This window comes from Scyliorhinus torazame, chromosome 29 (genome assembly GCF_047496885.1).
Source record: "Scyliorhinus torazame isolate Kashiwa2021f chromosome 29, sScyTor2.1, whole genome shotgun sequence".
NCBI lineage: Eukaryota > Metazoa > Chordata > Chondrichthyes > Carcharhiniformes > Scyliorhinidae > Scyliorhinus > Scyliorhinus torazame.
Genome location: NC_092735.1, coordinates 15,265,913 through 15,291,060, shown reverse-complemented (window position 1 = coordinate 15,291,060; position 25,148 = coordinate 15,265,913).

Sequence of the window (25,148 nt, the reverse complement as noted above, 5' to 3'; positions counted from 1 at the left end):
ATATTCCCAGTCCCTGAGTGGGTGATGTGTCAATATTCCCGGTCCCTGAGTGGGTGATGTGTCAATATTCCCGGTCCCTGAGTGGGTGATGTGTCAATATTCCTGGTCCCTGAATGGGTGATGTGTCAATATTCCCGGTCCCTGAGTGGGTGATGGGTCAATATTCCCGGTCCCTGAGTGGGTGATGTGTCAATATTCCCGGTCCCTGAGTGGGTGATGTGTCAATATTCCCAGTCCCTGAGTGGGTGATGTGTCAATATTCCCAGTCCCTGAGTGGGTGATGTGTCAATATTCCCGGTCCCTGAGTGGGTGATGTGTCAATATTCCCGGTCCCTGAGTGGGTGATGTGTCAATATTCCCGGTCCCTGAGTGGGTGATGTGTCAATATTCCCGGTCCCTGAGTGGGTGATGTGTCAATATTCCCGGTCCCTGAGTGGGTGATGTGTCAATATTCCCAGTCCCTGAGTGGGTGATGTGTCAATATTCCCAGTCCCTGAGTGGGTGATGTGTCAATATTCCCGGTCCCTGAGTGGGTGATGTGTCAATATTCCCGGTCCCTGAGTGGGTGATGTGTCAATATTCCCGGTCTCTGAGTGGGTGATGTGTCAATATTCCCAGTCCCTGAGTGGGTGATGTGTCAATATTCCCGGTCTCTGAGTGGGTGATGTGTCAATATTCCCGGTCCCTGAGTGGGTGATGTGTCAATATTCCCGGTCCCTGAGTGGGTGATGTGTCAATATTCCCGGTCCCTGAGTGGGTGATGTGTCAATATTCCCAGTCCTTGAGTGGGTGAGTGATGTGTCAATATTCCCGGGCCCTGAGTAGGTGATGTGTCAATATTCCCAGTCCCTGAGTGGGTGATGTGTCAATATTCCCAGTCCTTGAGTGGGTGATGTGTCAGTATTCCCGGTCCCTGAGTGGGTGATGTGTCAATATTCCCGGTCCCTGAGTGGGTGATGTGTCAATATTCCCAGTCCCTGAGTGGGTGATGTGTCAATATTCCCGGTCCCTGAGTGGGTGATGTGTCAATATTCCCGGTCCCTGAGTGGGTGATGTGTCAATATTCCTGGTCCCTGAATGGGTGATGTGTCAATATTCCCGGTCCCTGAGTGGGTGATGGGTCAATATTCCCGGTCCCTGAGTGGGTGATGTGTCAATATTCCCGGTCCCTGAGTGGGTGATGTGTCAATATTCCCAGTCCCTGAGTGGGTGATGTGTCAATATTCCCAGTCCCTGAGTGGGTGATGTGTCAATATTCCCGGTCCCTGAGTGGGTGATGTGTCAATATTCCCGGTCCCTGAGTGGGTGATGTGTCAATATTCCCTGTCTCTGAGTGGGTGATGTGTCAATATTCCCGGTCTCTGAGTGGGTGATGTGTCAATATTCCCAGTCCCTGAGTGGGTGATGTGTCAATATTCCCGGTCCCTGAGTGGGTGATGTGTCAATATTCCCGGTCCCTGAGTGGGTGATGTGTCAATATTCCCGGTCCCTGAGTGGGTGATGTGTCAATATTCCCGGTCCCTGAGTGGGTGATGTGTCAATATTCCCGGTCTCTGAGTGGGTGATGTGTCAATATTCCCGGTCCCTGAGTGGGTGATGTGTCAATATTCCCGGTACCTGAGTGGGTGATGTGTCAATATTCCCGGTCTCTGTGTGGGTGATGTGTCAATATTCCCGGTCTCTGAGTGGGTGATGTGTCAATATTCCCGGTCCCTGAGTGGGTGATGTGTCAATATTCCCGGTCTCTGAGTGGGTGATGTGTCAATATTCCCGGTCCCTGAGTGGGTGATGTGTCAATATTCCCGGTCTCTGAGTGGGTGATGTGTCAATATTCCCGGTCTCTGAGTGGGTGATGTGTCAATATTCCCGGTCCCCGAGTGGGTGATGTGTCAATATTCCCGGTCCCTGAGTGGGTGATGTGTCAATATTCCCGGTCCCTGAGTGGGTGATGTGTCAATATTCCCGGTCCCTGAGTGGGTGATGTGTCAATATTCCCGGTCTCTGAATGGATGATGTGTCAATATTCCCGGTCTCTGAATGGGTGATGTGTCAATATTCCCAGTCCCTGAGTGGGTGATGTGTCAATATTCCCAGTCCCTGAGTGGGCGATGTGTCAATATTCCCGGTCTCTGAGTGGGTGATGTGTCAATATTCCCGGTCCCTGAGTGGGTGATGTGTCAATATTCCCGGTCTCTGAATGGGTGATGTGTCAATATTCCCGGTCCCTGAGTGGGTGATGTGTCAATATTCCCGGTCCCTGAGTGGGTGATGTGTCAATATTCCCGGCCCCTGAGTGGGTGATGTGTCAATATTCCCGGTCCCTGAGTGGGTGATGTGTCAATATTCCCGGTCTCTGAATGGGTGTTGTGTCAATATTCCCGGTCCCTGAGTGGGTGATGTGTCAATATTCCCGGTCTCTGAGTGGGTGATATCAGGCTGTTGGCCAAAAACTTGGAAAGTGTCAGGTTTAAGGAAGGTTTTTGAAGAAGGCAAGAGAGAGGTTGGGGAGGTTTAGGTCCTGTGGTTGGCTGTGTATAAACACTGTCCTGTCCTGTGATGGGCTGTGTATAAACACTGTCCTGTCTTGTGGTGGGCTGTGTATAAACACTGTCCTGTCCTGTGGTTGGCTGTGTATAAACACTGTCCTGTCTTGTGGTGGGCTGTGTATAAACACTGTCCTGTCCTGTGATGGGCTGTGTATAAACACTGTCCTGTCTTGTGGTGGGCTGTGTATAAACACTGTCCTGTCCTGTGGTGGGCTGTGCATAAACACTGTTCTGCCGTGTGGTTGGCTGTGTATAAACACTGTCCTGTCCTGTGATGGGCTGTGTATAAACACTGTTCTGTCCTGTGGTTGGCTGTGTATAAACACTGTCCTGTCTTGTGGTGGGCTGTGTATAAACACTGTCCTGTCCTGTGATGGGCTGTATATCAACACTGTCCTGTGGCGGTCTGTGTATAAACACTGTTCTGTCCTGTGGTGGGCTGTGTATAAACACTGTCATGTCCTGTGATGGGCTGTGTATACACATTGTCCTGTCCAGTGCTGGCTATGTATAAACACAACCCTGGTCAGTGTATAAACACTGTCCTGTTCTGGGTTGGGCGGTATATAAACACTGTCCTGGCCTATGTTGGTTTGTGTATATACACTATCCGACGGTGATGCTGGATTGTGTTTATCCACTTTCCCATTTTGTGTTGGATTGTATTGGGCTGTGCATATACACTGTCTAACCCTATGATGGGTTGTGTATAAACATTGTACTGGCCTGTGTTGAGTTGTATATATACACTGTTCCATTCGGTGTTGGGGTAAATATGATCACTGTCCCATCCTGTGTTGTGTTATGTAAATGCACTGCTCCATCCTGTGTTGGGTTGCGTATACACACTGTCCCATTCTGTGTTGGGTTGCATATATACACTGTCCCATCCAATGTTGAGTTATCTTTATACACTGCCCTATCCGGTGTTGGGTTGAGGATGTACACTGTCCCATCCTGTGTTGGGTTGTGTATATACACTGTCCCATCCTGTGCTGGGTTGTGTACAAACACTTCTGTCTTCTTTTGGCTGTGTATAAACTCTTCTGTCCTGTGTTGGGCTGTGTATAAACACGTCTGTCCTGTGTTGGGCTGTGTATAAACACTATTCCGTTCTGCATTGGCCTTTTGGTACAATCCAGTCACTAAGCCTGATATTGGGTCAGTTTGCTAGCTGTGTAGATAATTAACAATCTTTTCTTCGTTCTGGAAAGAAAAATCATGGACTGAGCATAAATTCTTTTAGAGAAACATCACTAGTTCATCTCTCCTGGAGACCTGATCTAATCAGCCCAATGGCAGGATCCCTGCAAGAACTGATTTAACATGAGGCACCTCCAATGTTGTTAACTACCCTCACAACCCTGCCCGCTACAGCTCATTGCAACAAAACGATCCAGAAGAGGTGTCTCTTGTCTTTCTAAAGAGTGGCTCACGCTCAAAGGTTTCCCCCAGACTTTGCCTCCCCATTTAAAATAATACAGAATAGACTTTCAAAGTCTAAGAATTGAACCAATGCCACGAACCACCCAAACTCAATTGTTCCAGGTGTGAAATTGTTGTTTCCAAACAACTTCTAATGCTTTCAAAACTGTGCGATTGAAGGCAGGAGTAAACACAGAACCAGCCCATGGCCCTGTAATTAAACGGGAATCAGATTGTGAGCAGGCTCCACCCCACAGACTCTGATGTCAGCCTGTCGACCTCTAATCCTCAGTCACTGCTTTACTGGGGTATCGAGAGGCAGCTGACACCTCAAACCCGGCATGGCATGTTGGAGGATTGTTAACCCATTCATTGGATACACAGAGCTTGATGGCTCCCTCTCTTCATATGGAATCGAGGAGCACAGGACACAATCCAAATCCTCCAGGTAACGTGGCTGGAGAGGTGTCGGAGGCTGGATCAGGGATTGACCAGCAGTGACCGGGCACTGGGTCACACACTGACCACCAGTGACCGGGCACTGGGTCACACACTGACCACCAGTGACCGGGCACTGGGTCACACACTGACCACCAGTGACCGGGCACTGGGTCACGGACTGACTGTCAGTGATTATAGAATTTACAGTGCAGAAGGCGGCCATTCAGCCCATCGAGTCTGCACCGGCTCTTGGAAAGAGCACCCGACCCAAGGTCAACACCTCCACCCTATCCCCATAACCCAGTAACCCCACCCAACATTAAGGGCAATTTTGGACACCAAGGGCAATTTATCATGGCCAATACACCTAACCTGCACATCTTTGGACTGTGGGAGGAAACCGGAGCACCCGGAGGAAACACACGCACACACGGGGGGAACGAGCAGACTCCACACAGACAGTGGCCCAAGCCAGAATCGAACCTGGGACCCTGGAGCTGTGAAGCAATTGTGCTATCCACAATGCTACCGTGCTGCCCTTGGGCACTGGATCCACAGACTGACCACCAGTGACTGGACACTGGGTCACGGACTGACTGCCAGTGATTGAGCACTGGATCGTACACTGACCATCAGTGACTGGGCAGTGGGTCACACACTGACCACCACTCACTGGGCACTGGGTCACACACTGACCATCAGTGACGGGGCACTGGGTCACACACTGACCATCAGTGACTGGGCACTGGGTCACACACTAACCATCAGTGACTGAGCACTGGGTCACAGATTGACCACCAGTGACTGGGCATTGGGTCACAGATTCACCACCAGTGACTGGGCACAGGGTCACAGACTGACCGCCAGTGACTAGGCACTGGGTCACACACTAACCATCAGTGACTGGGCACTGGGTAACACACTGACCATCAGTGACTGGGCACTGGGTCACACACTGAACATCAGTCACTGGGCACTGGGCCACATACTGACCATCAGTGACTGGCCACTGAGCCACACACTGACCATCAGTGACTGGGCACTGGGTCACACACTAACCATCAGTGACTGGGCACTGGGTCACACACTGACCATCAGTGACTGGGCACTGGGTCACAAACTGACCACCAGTGACTGGGCACAGGGTCACAGATTGACCATCAGTGACTGGGCACTGGGTCACACACTGACCATCAGTGACTGGGCACTGGGTCACACACTGACCACCAGTGACTGGGCACTGGGTCACAGATTGACCATCAGTGACTGGGCACTGGGTCACACACTGACCATCAGTGACTGGGCACTGGGTCACACACTGACCACCAGTGACTGGGCACTGGGCCACAGATTGACCATCAGTGACTGGGCACTGGGTCACACACTGACCATCAGTGACTGGGCACTGGGTCACACACTGACCACCAGTGACTGGGCACAGGGTCACAGATTGACCATCAGTGACTGGGCACAGGGTCACAGACTGACCACCAGTGACTGGGCACTGGGTCACACACTGACCACCAGTGACTGGGCACTGGGTCACAGATTGACCACCAGTGACTGGGCCCTGGGTCACACACTGAACACCAGTGACTGGGCACTGGGTCACAGATTGACCACCAGTGACTGGGCACAGGGTCACAGACTGACCGCCAGTGACTAGGCACTGGGTCACACACTAACCATCAGTGACTGGGCACTGGGTAACACACTGACCATCAGTGACTGGGCACTGGGTCACACACTGACCATCAGTCACTGGGCACTGGGCCACATACTGACCATCAGTGACTGGGCACTGAGCCACACACTGACCATCAGTGACTGGGCACTGGGTCACACACTAACCATCAGTGACTGGGCACTGGGTCACAGATTGACCATCAGTGACTGGGCACTGGGTCACACACTAACCATCAGTGACTGGGCACTGGGTCACAGATTGACCATCAGTGACTGGGCACTGGGTCACACACTGACCATCAGTGACTGGGCACTGAGCCACACACTGACCATCAGTGACTGGGCACTGGGTCACACACTAACCATCAGTGACTGGGCACTGGGTCACAGATTGAGCATCAGTGACTGGGCACTGGGCCACACACTGACCATCAGTGACTGGGCACTGGGTCACAGATTGACCATCAGTGACTGGGCACTGGGTCACAGATTGACCATCAGTGACTGGGCACTGGGCCACACACTGACCATCAGTGACTGGGCACTGGGTCACAGATTGACCATCAGTGACTGGGCACTGGGTCACAGACTGACCACCAGTGACTGGGCACTGGGTCACGGACTGACTGCCAGTGACTGGGCACTGGGTCACAGATTGACCACCAGTGACTGGGCACTGGGCCACACACTGACCATCAGTGACTGGGCACTGGGTCACCGATTGACCATCAGTGACTGGGCACTGGGTCACAGACTGACCACCAGTGACTGGGCACTGGGTCACGGACTGACTGCCAGTGACTGGGCACTGGGTCACAGACTGACCACCAGTGACTGGGCACTGGGTCACAGATTGACCATCAGTGTCTGGGCACTGGGCCACACACTGACCATCAGTGACTGGGCACTGGGCCACACACTGACCACCAGTGAGTAGGCACTGGGTCACACACTGACCACCAGTGACTGGGCACTGGGTCACACACTGACCATCAGTGATGGGCACTGGGTCACAGATTGACCACCAGTGACTGGGCACAGGTCACAGATTGACCACCAGTGACTGGGCTCTGGGTCACACACTGACCACCAGTGACAGGGCACTGGGTCACAGATTGACCATCAGTGACTGGGCACTGGGCCACACACTGACCACCAGTGACTGGGCACTGGGTCACACACTGACCATCAGTGATTGGGCACTGGGTCACATACTGACCATCAGTGACTGGGCACTGGGTCACACACTGACCGTCAGTGATTGGGCACTGGGTCACACACTGACCATCAGTGATTGGGCACTGGGCCACACACTGACCACCAGTGACTGGGCACTGGGTCACACACTGACCATCAGTGATTGGGCACTGGGTCACATACTGACCATCAGTGACTGGGCACTGGGCCACACACTGACCATCAGTGACTGGGCACTGGGCCACACACTGACCACCAGTGAGTAGGCACTGGGTCACACACTGACCACCAGTGACTGGGCACTGGGTCACACACTGACCATCAGTGATGGGCACTGGGTCACAGATTGACCACCAGTGACTGGGCACAGGTCACAGATTGACCACCAGTGACTGGGCTCTGGGTCACACACTGACCACCAGTGACAGGGCACTGGGTCACAGATTGACCATCAGTGACTGGGCACTGGGCCACACACTGACCACCAGTGACTGGGCACTGGGTCACACACTGACCATCAGTGACTGGGCACTGGGTCACATACTGACCATCAGTGACTGGGCACTGGGTCACATACTGACCATCAGTGACTGGGCACTGGGTCACACACTGACCGTCAGTGATTGGGCACTGGGTCACACACTGACCATCAGTGATTGGGCACTGGGCCACACACTGACCACCAGTGACTGGGCACTGGGTCACACACTGACCATCAGTGATTGGGCACTGGGTCACATACTGACCATCAGTGACTGGGCTCTGGGCCACACACTGACCACCAGTGACTGGGTACTGGGCCGCACACTGACCACCAGTGACTGGGCACTGGGTAACAGATTGACCACCAGTGATTGGGCACTGGGTCACACACTGACCACCAGTGACTGGGCACAGGGTCACAGACTGACCATCAGTGACTGGGCACTAGGTTACGGACTGACTGCCAGTGACTGGGCACTGGGTCACAGTTTGACCATCAGTGACTTGGCTCTGGGTCACACACTGACCATCAGTGACTGGGCACTGGGTCACACACTGACCACACCTCACTGGGCACTGGGTCACAGATTGACCACCAGTGATTGGGCACTGGGTCACACACTGACCATCAGTGACTGGGCACAGGGTCACAGACTGACCACCAGTGACTAGGCACTGGGTCAGAGACTGACCACCACTCACTGTGCACTGGGTCACACACTGACCACCCCTCACTGGGCACTGGGTCACAGATTGACCACCAGTGACTGGGCTCTGGGTCACGCACTGACCATCATTGACTGGGCACTGGGTCACACACTGACCATCATTGACTGGGCAGTGGGTCACACACTGACCACCCCTCACTGGGCACTGGGTCACAGATTGACCACCAGTGACTGGGCTCTGGTTCACACCCTGGCCATCAGTGACTGGGCACTGGGTCACACCCTGACCATCAATGACTGGGCACTGGGTCACACCCTGACCATCAGTGACTGGGCACTGAGCCACACACTGACCATCAGTGACTGGGCACTGGGTCACAGATTGACCATCAGTGACTGGGCACTGAGCCACACACTGACCATCAGTGACTGGGCACTGGGTCACACACTGACCACCAGTGACTGGGCACTGGGTCACAGAGTGACCATCAGTGACTGGGCACTGGGCCACACACTGACCATCAGTCACTGGGCACTGGGTCACACACTGACCACCAGTGACTGGGCACTGGGTCACACACTGACCACCAGTGACTGGGCACTGGGTCACAGATTGACCATCAGGGACTGGGCGCTGGGTCACACACTGACCACCAGTGACTGGGCACTGGGTCACAGATTGACCACCACTAACTGGACACTGGGCCACACACTGACCATCAGTGGCAGGGCGCTGGGTCACAGATTGACCATCAGTGACAGGGCACTGGGTCACAGATTAACCACCAGTGACTGGGCACTGGGTCACACACTGACCACCAGTGACTGGGCACTGGGTCACAGATTGACCATCAGTGACTGGGCACTGGGCCACACATTGACCACCAGTGACTAGGCACTGGGTCACACACTGACCATCAGTGACTGGGCACTGAGCCACACACTGACCATCAGTGACTGGGCACTGGGTCACACACTGACCATCAGTGACTAGGCACTGGGCCACACACTGACCATCAGTGACTGGGCACTGGGCCACACACTGACCATCAGTGACTGGGCACTGGGTCACACACTGACCACCAGTGACTGGGCACTGGGTCACACACTGACCATCAGTGACTAGGCACTGGGCCACACACTGACCATCAGTGACTGGGCACTGGGTCACAGATTCACCACCAGTGACTGGGCACTGGGTCACACACTGACCATCAGTGACTGGGCACTGGGTCACACACTGACCACACCTCACTGGGCACTGGGTCACACACTGACCACGAGTGACTGGGCACTGGGTCACACACTGACCATCAGTGACTGGGCACTGGGTCACAGATTGACCATCAGTGACTGGGCACTGGGTCACACACTGACCACACCTCACTGGGCACTGGGTCACAGATTGACCACCAGTGACTGGGCACTGTGTCACAGATTGACCATCAGTGACTGGGCACTGGGTCACAGACTGACCACCAGTGACTAGGCACTGGGCCACACACTGACCATCAGTGACTGGGCACTGGGTCACAGATTGACCACCAGTGACTGGGCACTGGATCACAGATTGACCACCAGTGACTGGGCACTGGGTCACAGATTGACCATCAGTGACTGGGCACTGGGTCACACACTGACCACCAGTGACTAGGCACTGGGCCACACACTGACCATCAGTGACTGGGCACTGGGTCACAGATTGACCATCAGTGACTGGGCACTGGGTCACAGATTGACCATCAGTGACTGGGCACTGGGCCACACACTGACCATCAGTGACTGGGCACTGGGTCACAGATTGACCATCAGTGACTGGGCACTGGGTCACAGACTGACCTCCAGTGACTGGGCACTGGGTCACGGACTGACTGCCAGTGACTGGGCACTGGGTCACAGATTGACCACCAGTGACTGGGCACTGGGCCACACACTGACCATCAGTGACTGGGCACTGGGTCACCGATTGACCATCAGTGACTGGGCACTGGGTCACAGACTGACCACCAGTGACTGGGCACTGGGTCACGGACTGACTGCCAGTGACTGGGCACTGGGTCACAGACTGACCACCAGTGACTGGGCACTGGGTCACAGATTGACCATCAGTGTCTGGGCACTGGGCCACACACTGACCATCAGTGACTGGGCACTGGGCCACACACTGACCACCAGTGAGTAGGCACTGGGTCACACACTGACCACCAGTGACTGGGCACTGGGTCACACACTGACCATCAGTGATGGGCACTGGGTCACAGATTGACCACCAGTGACTGGGCACAGGTCACAGATTGACCACCAGTGACTGGGCTCTGGGTCACACACTGACCACCAGTGACAGGGCACTGGGTCACAGATTGACCATCAGTGACTGGGCACTGGGCCACACACTGACCACCAGTGACTGGGCACTGGGTCACACACTGACCATCAGTGATTGGGCACTGGGTCACATACTGACCATCAGTGACTGGGCACTGGGTCACACACTGACCGTCAGTGATTGGGCACTGGGTCACACACTGACCATCAGTGATTGGGCACTGGGCCACACACTGACCACCAGTGACTGGGCACTGGGTCACACACTGACCATCAGTGATTGGGCACTGGGTCACATACTGACCATCAGTGACTGGGCACTGGGCCACACACTGACCATCAGTGACTGGGCACTGGGCCACACACTGACCACCAGTGAGTAGGCACTGGGTCACACACTGACCACCAGTGACTGGGCACTGGGTCACACACTGACCATCAGTGATGGGCACTGGGTCACAGATTGACCACCAGTGACTGGGCACAGGTCACAGATTGACCACCAGTGACTGGGCTCTGGGTCACACACTGACCACCAGTGACAGGGCACTGGGTCACAGATTGACCATCAGTGACTGGGCACTGGGCCACACACTGACCACCAGTGACTGGGCACTGGGTCACACACTGACCATCAGTGACTGGGCACTGGGTCACATACTGACCATCAGTGACTGGGCACTGGGTCACATACTGACCATCAGTGACTGGGCACTGGGTCACACACTGACCGTCAGTGATTGGGCACTGGGTCACACACTGACCATCAGTGATTGGGCACTGGGCCACACACTGACCACCAGTGACTGGGCACTGGGTCACACACTGACCCTCAGTGATTGGGCACTGGGTCACATACTGACCATCAGTGACTGGGCTCTGGGCCACACACTGACCACCAGTGACTGGGTACTGGGCCGCACACTGACCACCAGTGACTGGGCACTGGGTAACAGATTGACCACCAGTGATTGGGCACTGGGTCACACACTGACCACCAGTGACTGGGCACAGGGTCACAGACTGACCATCAGTGACTGGGCACTAGGTTACGGACTGACTGCCAGTGACTGGGCACTGGGTCACAGTTTGACCATCAGTGACTTGGCTCTGGGTCACACACTGACCATCAGTGACTGGGCACTGGGTCACACACTGACCACACCTCACTGGGCACTGGGTCACAGATTGACCACCAGTGATTGGGCACTGGGTCACACACTGACCATCAGTGACTGGGCACAGGGTCACAGACTGACCACCAGTGACTAGGCACTGGGTCAGAGACTGACCACCACTCACTGTGCACTGGGTCACACACTGACCACCCCTCACTGGGCACTGGGTCACAGATTGACCACCAGTGACTGGGCTCTGGGTCACGCACTGACCATCATTGACTGGGCACTGGGTCACACACTGACCATCATTGACTGGGCAGTGGGTCACACACTGACCACCCCTCACTGGGCACTGGGTCACAGATTGACCACCAGTGACTGGGCTCTGGTTCACACCCTGACCATCAGTGACTGGGCACTGGGTCACACCCTGACCATCAATGACTGGGCACTGGGTCACACCCTGACCATCAGTGACTGGGCACTGAGCCACACACTGACCATCAGTGACTGGGCACTGGGTCACAGATTGACCATCAGTGACTGGGCACTGAGCCACACACTGACCATCAGTGACTGGGCACTGGGTCACACACTGACCACCAGTGACTGGGCACTGGGTCACAGAGTGACCATCAGTGACTGGGCACTGGGCCACACACTGACCATCAGTCACTGGGCACTGGGTCACACACTGACCACCAGTGACTGGGCACTGGGTCACACACTGACCACCAGTGACTGGGCACTGGGTCACAGATTGACCATCAGGGACTGGGCGCTGGGTCACACACTGACCACCAGTGACTGGGCACTGGGTCACAGATTGACCACCACTAACTGGACACTGGGCCACACACTGACCATCAGTGGCTGGGCGCTGGGTCACAGATTGACCATCAGTGACTGGGCACTGGGTCACAGATTAACCACCAGTGACTGGGCACTGGGTCACACACTGACCACCAGTGACTGGGCACTGGGTCACAGATTGACCACCAGTGACTGGGCACTGGGCCACACATTGACCACCAGTGACTAGGCACTGGGTCACACACTGACCATCAGTGACTGGGCACTGAGCCACACACTGACCATCAGTGACTGGGCACTGGGTCACACACTGACCATCAGTGACTAGGCACTGGGCCACACACTGACCATCAGTGACTGGGCACTGGGCCACACACTGACCATCAGTGACTGGGCACTGGGTCACACACTGACCACCAGTGACTGGGCACTGGGTCACACACTGACCATCAGTGACTAGGCACTGGGCCACACACTGACCATCAGTGACTGGGCACTGGGTCACAGATTCACCACCAGTGACTGGGCACTGGGTCACACACTGACCATCAGTGACTGGGCACTGGGTCACACACTGACCACACCTCACTGGGCACTGGGTCACACACTGACCACGAGTGACTGGGCACTGGGTCACACACTGACCATCAGTGACTGGGCACTGGGTCACAGATTGACCATCAGTGACTGGGCACTGGGTCACACACTGACCACACCTCACTGGGCACTGGGTCACAGATTGACCACCAGTGACTGGGCACTGTGTCACAGATTGACCATCAGTGACTGGGCACTGGGTCACAGACTGACCACCAGTGACTAGGCACTGGGCCACACACTGACCATCAGTGACTGGGCACTGGGTCACAGATTGACCACCAGTGACTGGGCACTGGATCAGAGATTGACCACCAGTGACTGGGCACTGGGACACAGATTGACCATCAGTGACTGGGCACTGGGTCACACACTGACCACCAGTGACTAGGCACTGGGCCACACACTGACCATCAGTGACTGGGCACTGGGTCACAGATTGACCACCAGTGACTGGGCACTGGGTCACAGATTGACCATCAGTGATTGGGCACTGGGTCACAGATTGACCATCAGTGATTGGGCACTGGGTCACAGATTGACCATCAGTGACTGGGCACTGGGTCACAGACTGACCACCAGTGACTGGGCACTGGGTCACAGATTGACCATCAGTGACTGGGCACTGGGCCACACACTTACCATCAGTGACTGGGCACTGGGTCACACACTGACCATCAGTGACTGGGCACTGGGTCACACACTTACCATCAGTGACTGGGCACTGGGTCACAGATTGACCATCAGTGACTGGGCACTGGGTCACACACTGACCATCAGTGACTGGGCACTGGGTCACACACTGACCACGAGTGACTGGGCACTGGGTCACACACTGACCATCAGTGACTGGGCACTGGGTCACAGATTGACCATCAGTGACTGGGCACTGGGTCACACACTGACCATCAGTGACTGGGCACTGGTTCACACACTGACCACACCTCACTGGGCACTGGGTCACACACTGACCACGAGTGACTGGGCACTGGGTCACACACTGACCATCAGTGACTGGGCACTGGGCCACACACTTACCATCAGTGACTGGGCACTGGGTCACACACTGACCATCAGTGACTGGGCACTGGGTCACAGATTGACCATCAGTGACTGGGCACTGGGTCACACACTGACCATCAGTGACTGGGCACTGGGTCACACACTGACCACACCTCACTGGGCACTGGGTCACACACTGACCACGAGTGACTGGGCACTGGGTCACACACTGACCATCAGTGACTGGGCACTGGGTCACAGATTGACCATCAGTGACTGGGCACTGGGTCACACACTGACCACACCTCACTGGGCACTGGGTCACAGATTGACCACCAGTGACTGGGCACTGTGTCACACACTGACCATCAGTGACTGGGCACTGGGTCACAGATTGATCATCAGTGACTGGGCACTGGGTCACACTGACCACCAGTGACTGGGCACTGGATCACAGATTGACCATCGGTGACTGGGCACTGGAACACACACTGACCATCAGTGACTGGGCACTGGGTCACACACTGATCATCATTGACTGGGCACTGGGTCACAGATTGACCATCAGTGACTGGGCACTGGGCCACACACTGACCATCTGGGCACTGGGCACTGGGTCACAGATTGACCATCAGTGACTGGGCAGTGGGTCACACTGACCACCAGTGACTGGGCTCTGGATCACAGATTGACCATCGGTGACTGGGCTCTGGAACACACACTGACCATCAGTGACTGGGCACTGGGTCACAGATTGACCATCAGTGACTGGGCACTGGGTCATAGATTGACCACCAGTGACTGGGCACTGGGTCACACACTGACCATCATTGACTGGGCACTGGGTCACAGACTGACCATCATTGACTGGGCACTGGGTCACACACTGACCATCATTGACTGGGCACTGGGTCACACACTGACCATCAGTGACTGGGCACTGGGTCACACACTGACCATCATTGACTGGGCACTGGGTCACAGATTGACCATCAGTGACTGGGCACTGGGCCACACACTGACCATCTGTGACTGGGATCTGGGTCATAGACTGACCACCAGTGACTGGGCACTGGGTCACACACTGACCATCAGTGACTGGGCACTGGGTCACACACTGACCATCAGTGACTGGGCACTGGGTCACAGATTGCCCATCAGTGACTGGGCACTGGGTCACATATTGACCATCAGTAACTGGGAACTGGGTCACTGATTGACCATCAGTGTCTGGGCACTGGGCCACACACTGACCATCAGTGACTGGGCACTGGGTCACAGATTGACCATCAGTGACTGGGCACTGGGCCACACACTGACCATCAGTGACTGGGCACTGTGTCACAGATTGACCATCAGTGACTGGGCACTGGGCCACTCACTGACCATCACCACTGGGCACTGGGTCACGGACTGACTGCCAGTGACTGGGCACTGGATCACATATTGACCATCAGTGATTGGGCACTGGGTCACACACTGACCATCAGTCACTGGGCACTGAGCCACACACTGACCTTCAGTGACTCGGCACTTGGCCACACTGACCACCAGTGACTGGGAACTGGGTCACAGATTGACCAGCGGTGACTGGGCACTGGACCACACACTGACCATCAGTGACTGGGCACTGGGTCACAGGTTGACCATCAGTGACTGGGCACTGGGCCACACACTGACCATCAGTGACTGGGCACTTGGTCACAGGTTGACCATCAGTGACTGGGCACTGGGTCACACACTGACCATCAGTGACTGGGCACTGGGCCACACACTGACCATCAGTGACTGGGCACTGGGTCACAGATTGACCATCAGTGACTGGGCACTGGGCCACACACTGACCATCAGTGACTGGGCACTGGGTCACACACTGACCATCAGTGACTGGGCACTGGGTCACAGGTTGACCATCAGTGACTGGGCACTGGCTCACACACTGACCATCAGTGACTGGGCACTGGGCCACACACTGACCATCAGTGACTGGGCACTGGGTCACAGATTGACCATCAGTGACTGGGCACTGGGTCACAGGTTGACCATCAGTGACTGGGCACTGGGCCACACACTGACCATCAGTGACTGGGCACTGGGTCACAGATTGACCATCAGTGACTGGGCACTGGGCCACACACTGACCATCAGTGACTGGGCACTGGGTCACACACTGACCATCAGTGACTGGGCACTGGGTCACAGGTTGACCACCAGTGACTGGGCACTGGGTCACACACTGACCATCATTGACTGGGCACTGGGTCACAGACTGACAAGCAGTGACTGGGCACTGGGTCACACACTGACCATCAGTGACTGGGCACTGGGTCACACACTGACCATCATTGACTGGGCACTGGGTCACACACTGACCATCAGTGACTGGGCACTGGGTCACACGCTGACAATCAGTGACTGGGCACTGGGTCACACACTGACCATCATTGACTGGGCACTGGGCCACACACTGGCCATCAGTGACTGGGCACTGTGTCACACACTGACCATCAGTGACTGGGCACTGAGCCACACACTGACCAGCAGTGACTGGGCACTGGGTCACACATTGACCACCAGTAACTGGGCACTGGGTCACATACTGACCATCAGTGACTGGGCACTGGGTCACAGACTGACCACCAGTGACTGGGCACTGGGTCACAGACTGACCACCAGTGACTAGGCACTGGGCCACACACTGACCACCAGTGACTGGGCACTGGGTCACACACTGACCACCAGTGACTGGGCACTGAGCCACTCACTGACCACCAGTGACTGGGCACTGGGTCACACACTGGCCATCAGTGTCTGGGCACTGGGCCACACACTGACCCCCAGTTACTGGGCACTGGGCCACACACTGACCATCAGTGACTGGGCACTGGGTCACACACTGACCATCAGTGACTGGGCACTGGGTCACACACTGACCACACCTCACTGGGCACTGGGTCACACACTGACCACGAGTGACTGGGCACTGGGTCACACACTGACCATCAGTGACTGGGCACTGGATCACACACTGCGCACACCTCATTGGGCACTGGGTCACAGATTGACCACCAGTGACTGGGCACTGTGTCACACACTGACTGCCAGTGACTGGGCACTGGGTCACAGATTGACCATCAGTGACTGGGCACTGGGTCACACTGACCACCAGTGACTGGGCACTGGATCACAGATTGACCATCGGTGACTGGGCACTGGACCACACACTGACCATCAGTGACTGGGCACTGGGTCACACACTGACCATCATTGACTGGGCACTGGGTCACACTGACCACCAGTGACTGGGCACTGGGTCACAGATTGACCATCAGTGACTGGGCACTGGGCCACACACTGACCATCTGGGCACTGGGTCACAGATTGACCATCGTGACTGGGCACTGGGTCACACACTGACCATCAGTGACTGGGCACTGGGTCACAGATTGACCATCAGTGACTGGGCACTGGGTCACACACTGACCATCAGTGACTGGGCACTGGGTCACACACTGACCATCAGTGACTGGGCACTGGGTCACAGATTGACCATCAGTGACTGGGCACTGGGCCACACACTGACCATCTGTGACTGGGATCTGGGTCATAGACTGACCACCAGTGACTGGGCACTGGGTCACACACTGACCATCAGTGACTGGGCACTGGGTCACAGATTGACCATCAGTGACTGGGCACTGAGCCACACACTGACCTTCAGTGACTCGGCACTTGGCCACACTGACCACCAGTGACTGGGAACTGGGTCACAGATTGACCAGCGGTGACTGGGCACTGGACCACACACTGACCATCAGTGACTGGGCACTGGGTCACAGGTTGACCATCAGTGACTGGGCACTGGGCCACACACTGACCATCAGTGACTGGGCACTTGGTCACAGGTTGACCATCAGTGACTGGGCACTGGGTCACACACTGACCATCAGTGACTGGGCACTGGGCCACACACTGACCATCAGTGACTGGGCACTGGGTCACAGATTGACCATCAGTGACTGGGCACTGGGCCACACACTGACCATCAGTGACTGGGCACTGGGTCACACACTGACCATCAGTGACTGGGCACTGGGTCACAGGTTGACCATCAGTGACTGGGCACTGGCTCACACACTGACCATCAGTGACTGGGCACTGGGCCACACACTGACCATCAGTGACTGGGCACTGGGTCACAGATTGACCATCAGTGACTGGGCACTGGGTCACAGGTTGACCATCAGTGACTGGGCACTGGGCCACACACTGACCATCAGTGACTGGGCACTGGGTCACAGATTGACCATCAGTGACTGGGCACTGGGCCACACACTGACCATCAGTGACTGGGCACTGGGTCACACACTGACCATCAGTGACTGGGCACTGGGTCACAGGTTGACCACCAGTGACTGGGCACTGGGTCACACACTGACCATCATTGACTGGGCACTGGGTCACAGACTGACAAGCAGTGACTGGGCACTGGGTCACACACTGACCATCAGTGACTGGGCACTGGGTCACACACTGACCATCATTGACTGGGCACTGGGTCACACACTGACCATCAGTGACTGGGCACTGGGTCACACGCTGACAATCAGTGACTGGGCACTGGGTCACACACTGACCATCATTGACTGGGCACTGGGCCACACACTGGCCATCAGTGACTGGGCACTGTGTCACACACTGACCATCAGTGACTGGGCACTGAGCCACACACTGACCAGCAGTGACTGGGCACTGGGTCACACATTGACCACCAGTAACTGGGCACTGGGTCACATACTGACCATCAGTGACTGGGCACTGGGTCACAGACTGACCACCAGTGACTGGGCACTGGGTCACAGACTGACCACCAGTGACTAGGCACTGGGCCACACACTGACCACCAGTGACTGGGCACTGGGTCACACACTGACCACCAGTGACTGGGCACTGAGCCACTCACTGACCACCAGTGACTGGGCACTGGGTCACACACTGGCCATCAGTGTCTGGGCACTGGGCCACACACTGACCCCCAGTTACTGGGCACTGGGCCACACACTGACCATCAGTGACTGGGCACTGGGTCACACACTGACCATCAGTGACTGGGCACTGGGTCACACACTGACCACACCTCACTGGGCACTGGGTCACACACTGACCACGAGTGACTGGGCACTGGGTCACACACTGACCATCAGTGACTGGGCACTGGATCACACACTGCGCACACCTCATTGGGCACTGGGTCACAGATTGACCACCAGTGACTGGGCACTGTGTCACACACTGACTGCCAGTGACTGGGCACTGGGTCACAGATTGACCATCAGTGACTGGGCACTGGGTCACACTGACCACCAGTGACTGGGCACTGGATCACAGATTGACCATCGGTGACTGGGCACTGGACCACACACTGACCATCAGTGACTGGGCACTGGGTCACACACTGACCATCATTGACTGGGCACTGGGTCACACTGACCACCAGTGACTGGGCACTGGGTCACAGATTGACCATCAGTGACTGGGCACTGGGCCACACACTGACCATCTGGGCACTGGGTCACAGATTGACCATCGTGACTGGGCACTGGGTCACACACTGACCATCAGTGACTGGGCACTGGGTCACAGATTGACCATCAGTGACTGGGCACTGGGTCACACACTGACCATCAGTGACTGGGCACTGGGTCACACACTGACCATCAGTGACTGGGCACTGGGTCACAGATTGACCATCAGTGACTGGGCACTGGGCCACACACTGACCATCTGTGACTGGGATCTGGGTCATAGACTGACCACCAGTGACTGGGCACTGGGTCACACACTGACCATCAGTGACTGGGCACTGGGTCACAGATTGACCATCAGTGACTGGGCACTGGGTCACACACTGACCACCAGTGACTGGGCACTGGGCCACTCACTGACCATCAGCACTGGGCACTGGGTCACGGACTGACTGCCAGTGACTGGGCACTGGATCACATATTGACCATCAGTGATTGGGCACTGGGTCACACACTGACCATCAGTCACTGGGCACTGAGCCACACACTGACCATCAGTGACTGGGCACTGGTTCACACACTGACCATCAGTGACTGGGCACTGGGCCACACACTGACCATCAGTGACTGGGCACTGGGTCACAGACTGACCACCAGTGACTAGTGACTGGATCACTGGCTGACCACCAGTGACTGGGCACTGGTTCGCACACTGACCACCAGTGACTGGGCACTGGGTCACAGACTGACCACCAGTGACTGGGCACTGGGTCGCAGACTGACCATCAGTGAATGGGCACTGGGTCACACTCTGACCATCAGTGACTGGGCACTGGGTCACACTCTGACCATCAGAGACTGGGCACTGGGTCACTTATTGACCACCCCTCACTGGGCACTGGTCCACACACTGACCACCCCTCACTCGACACTGGGCCATACACTGACCATCAGTGACTTGGCACTGGGTCACACACTGACCACCCCTCACTGGGCACAGGGCCACACACTGACCAGCAGTGACTGGGCACTGGGTCACACACTGACCACCAGTGACTGGGCACTGAGTCCAACACTTACCATCCCTCACTGGGTCACGGACTGACCACCAGTGACTGGCCACCGGGTCACAGATTGACCACCAGTGACTGGGCACTGGGTCACACACTGACCATCAGTGACTGGGCACTGGGTCACACACTGACCATCAGTGACTGGGAACTGGGTCACACACTGACCATCAGTGACTGGGCACTGATCCACACACTGACCACTAGTGACTGGGCACTGGGCCACACAATGACCACCAGTGACTGGGCACTGGGTAACAGATTGACCATCAGTGACTGGGCACTGGGTCACACACTGACCATCAGTGACTGGGCACTGGGTAACAGATTGACCATCAGTGACTGGGCACTGGGCCACACACTGACCATCAGTGACTGGGCACTGGGTAACAGATTGACCATCAGTGACTGGGCACTGGGCCACACACTGACCATCAGTGACTGGGCACTGGGTCACACACTTAACATCCCTCACTGGACACTGGGTCACGGACTGACCACCAGTGACTGGGCACTGGGTCACACACTGACCACCAGTGACTGGGCACTGGGTCACACACTGACCACCAGTGACTGGGCACTGGGTAACAGATTGACCATCAGTGACTGGGCACTGGGCCACACACTGACCACCAGTGACTGGGCACTGGGTCACACACTGACCACCAGTGACTGGGCACTGGGTCACACACTGACCACCAGTGACTGGGCACTGTGTCACAGATTAACCACCAGTGACTGGGCACTGGGTCACACACTGACCACCAGTGACTGGGCACTGGGTCACACACTGACCACCAGTGACTGGGCACTGGGTCACACACTGACCACCAGTGACTGGGCACTGGGTAACAGATTGACCATCAGTGACTGGGCACTGGGCCACACACTGACCACCAGTGACTGGGCACTGGGTCACACACTGACCACCAGTGACTGGGCACTGGGTCACACACTGACCACCAGTGACTGGGCACTGTGTCACAGATTGACCATCAGTGACTGGGCACTGAGCCACACACTGACCTTCAGTGACTCGGCACTTGGCCACACTGACCACCAGTGACTGGGAACTGGGTCACAGATTGACCAGCGGTGACTGGGCACTGGACCACACACTGACCATCAGTGACTGGGCACTGGGTCACAGGTTGACCATCAGTGACTGGGCACTGGGCCACACACTGACCATCAGTGACTGGGCACTTGGTCACAGGTTGACCATCAGTGACTGGGCACTGGGTCACACACTGACCATCAGTGACTGGGCACTGGGCCACACACTGACCATCAGTGACTGGGCACTGGGTCACAGATTGACCATCAGTGACTGGGCACTGGGCCACACACTGACCATCAGTGACTGGGCACTGGGTCACACACTGACCATCAGTGACTGGGCACTGGGTCACAGGTTGACCATCAGTGACTGGGCACTGGCTCACACACTGACCATCAGTGACTGGGCACTGGGCCACACACTGACCATCAGTGACTGGGCACTGGGTCACAGATTGACCATCAGTGACTGGGCACTGGGTCACAGGTTGACCATCAGTGACTGGGCACTGGGCCACACACTGACCATCAGTGACTGGGCACTGGGTCACAGATTGACCATCAGTGACTGGGCACTGGGCCACACACTGACCATCAGTGACTGGGCACTGGGTCACACACTGACCATCAGTGACTGGGCACTGGGTCACAGGTTGACCACCAGTGACTGGGCACTGGGTCACACACTGACCATCATTGACTGGGCACTGGGTCACAGACTGACAAGCAGTGACTGGGCACTGGGTCACACACTGACCATCAGTGACTGGGCACTGGGTCACACACTGACCATCATTGACTGGGCACTGGGTCACACACTGACCATCAGTGACTGGGCACTGGGTCACACGCTGACAATCAGTGACTGGGCACTGGGTCACACACTGACCATCATTGACTGGGCACTGGGCCACACACTGGCCATCAGTGACTGGGCACTGTGTCACACACTGACCATCAGTGACTGGGCACTGAGCCACACACTGACCAGCAGTGACTGGGCACTGGGTCACACATTGACCACCAGTAACTGGGCACTGGGTCACATACTGACCATCAGTGACTGGGCACTGGGTCACAGACTGACCACCAGTGACTGGGCACTGGGTCACAGACTGACCACCAGTGACTAGGCACTGGGCCACACACTGACCACCAGTGACTGGGCACTGGGTCACACACTGACCACCAGTGACTGGGCACTGAGCCACTCACTGACCACCAGTGACTGGGCACTGGGTCACACACTGGCCATCAGTGTCTGGGCACTGGGCCACACACTGACCCCCAGTTACTGGGCACTGGGCCACACACTGACCATCAGTGACTGGGCACTGGGTCACACACTGACCATCAGTGACTGGGCACTGGGTCACACACTGACCACACCTCACTGGGCACTGGGTCACACACTGACCACGAGTGACTGGGCACTGGGTCACACACTGACCATCAGTGACTGGGCACTGGATCACACACTGCGCACACCTCATTGGGCACTGGGTCACAGATTGACCACCAGTGACTGGGCACTGTGTCACACACTGACTGCCAGTGACTGGGCACTGGGTCACAGATTGACCATCAGTGACTGGGCACTGGGTCACACTGACCACCAGTGACTGGGCACTGGATCACAGATTGACCATCGGTGACTGGGCACTGGACCACACACTGACCATCAGTGACTGGGCACTGGGTCACACACTGACCATCATTGACTGGGCACTGGGTCACACTGACCACCAGTGACTGGGCACTGGGTCACAGATTGACCATCAGTGACTGGGCACTGGGCCACACACTGACCATCTGGGCACTGGGTCACAGATTGACCATCGTGACTGGGCACTGGGTCACACACTGACCATCAGTGACTGGGCACTGGGTCACAGATTGACCATCAGTGACTGGGCACTGGGTCACACACTGACCATCAGTGACTGGGCACTGGGTCACACACTGACCATCAGTGACTGGGCACTGGGTCACAGATTGACCATCAGTGACTGGGCACTGGGCCACACACTGACCATCTGTGACTGGGATCTGGGTCATAGACTGACCACCAGTGACTGGGCACTGGGTCACACACTGACCATCAGTGACTGGGCACTGGGTCACAGATTGACCATCAGTGACTGGGCACTGGGTCACACACTGACCACCAGTGACTGGGCACTGGGCCACTCACTGACCATCAGCACTGGGCACTGGGTCACGGACTGACTGCCAGTGACTGGGCACTGGATCACATATTGACCATCAGTGATTGGGCACTGGGTCACACACTGACCATCAGTCACTGGGCACTGAGCCACACACTGACCATCAGTGACTGGGCACTGGTTCACACACTGACCATCAGTGACTGGGCACTGGGCCACACACTGACCATCAGTGACTGGGCACTGGGTCACAGACTGACCACCAGTGACTAGTGACTGGATCACTGGCTGACCACCAGTGACTGGGCACTGGTTCGCACACTGACCACCAGTGACTGGGCACTGGGTCACAGACTGACCACCAGTGACTGGGCACTGGGTCGCAGACTGACCATCAGTGAATGGGCACTGGGTCACACTCTGACCATCAGTGACTGGGCACTGGGTCACACTCTGACCATCAGAGACTGGGCACTGGGTCACTTATTGACCACCCCTCACTGGGCACTGGTCCACACACTGACCACCCCTCACTCGACACTGGGCCATACACTGACCATCAGTGACTTGGCACTGGGTCACACACTGACCACCCCTCACTGGGCACAGGGCCACACACTGACCAGCAGTGACTGGGCACTGGGTCACACACTGACCACCAGTGACTGGGCACTGAGTCCAACACTTACCATCCCTCACTGGGTCACGGACTGACCACCAGTGACTGGCCACCGGGTCACAGATTGACCACCAGTGACTGGGCACTGGGTCACACACTGACCATCAGTGACTGGGCACTGGGTCACACACTGACCATCAGTGACTGGGAACTGGGTCACACACTGACCATCAGTGACTGGGCACTGATCCACACACTGACCACTAGTGACTGGGCACTGGGCCACACACTGACCACCAGTGACTGGGCACTGGGTAACAGATTGACCATCAGTGACTGGGCACTGGGTCACACACTGACCATCAGTGACTGGGCACTGGGTAACAGATTGACCATCAGTGAC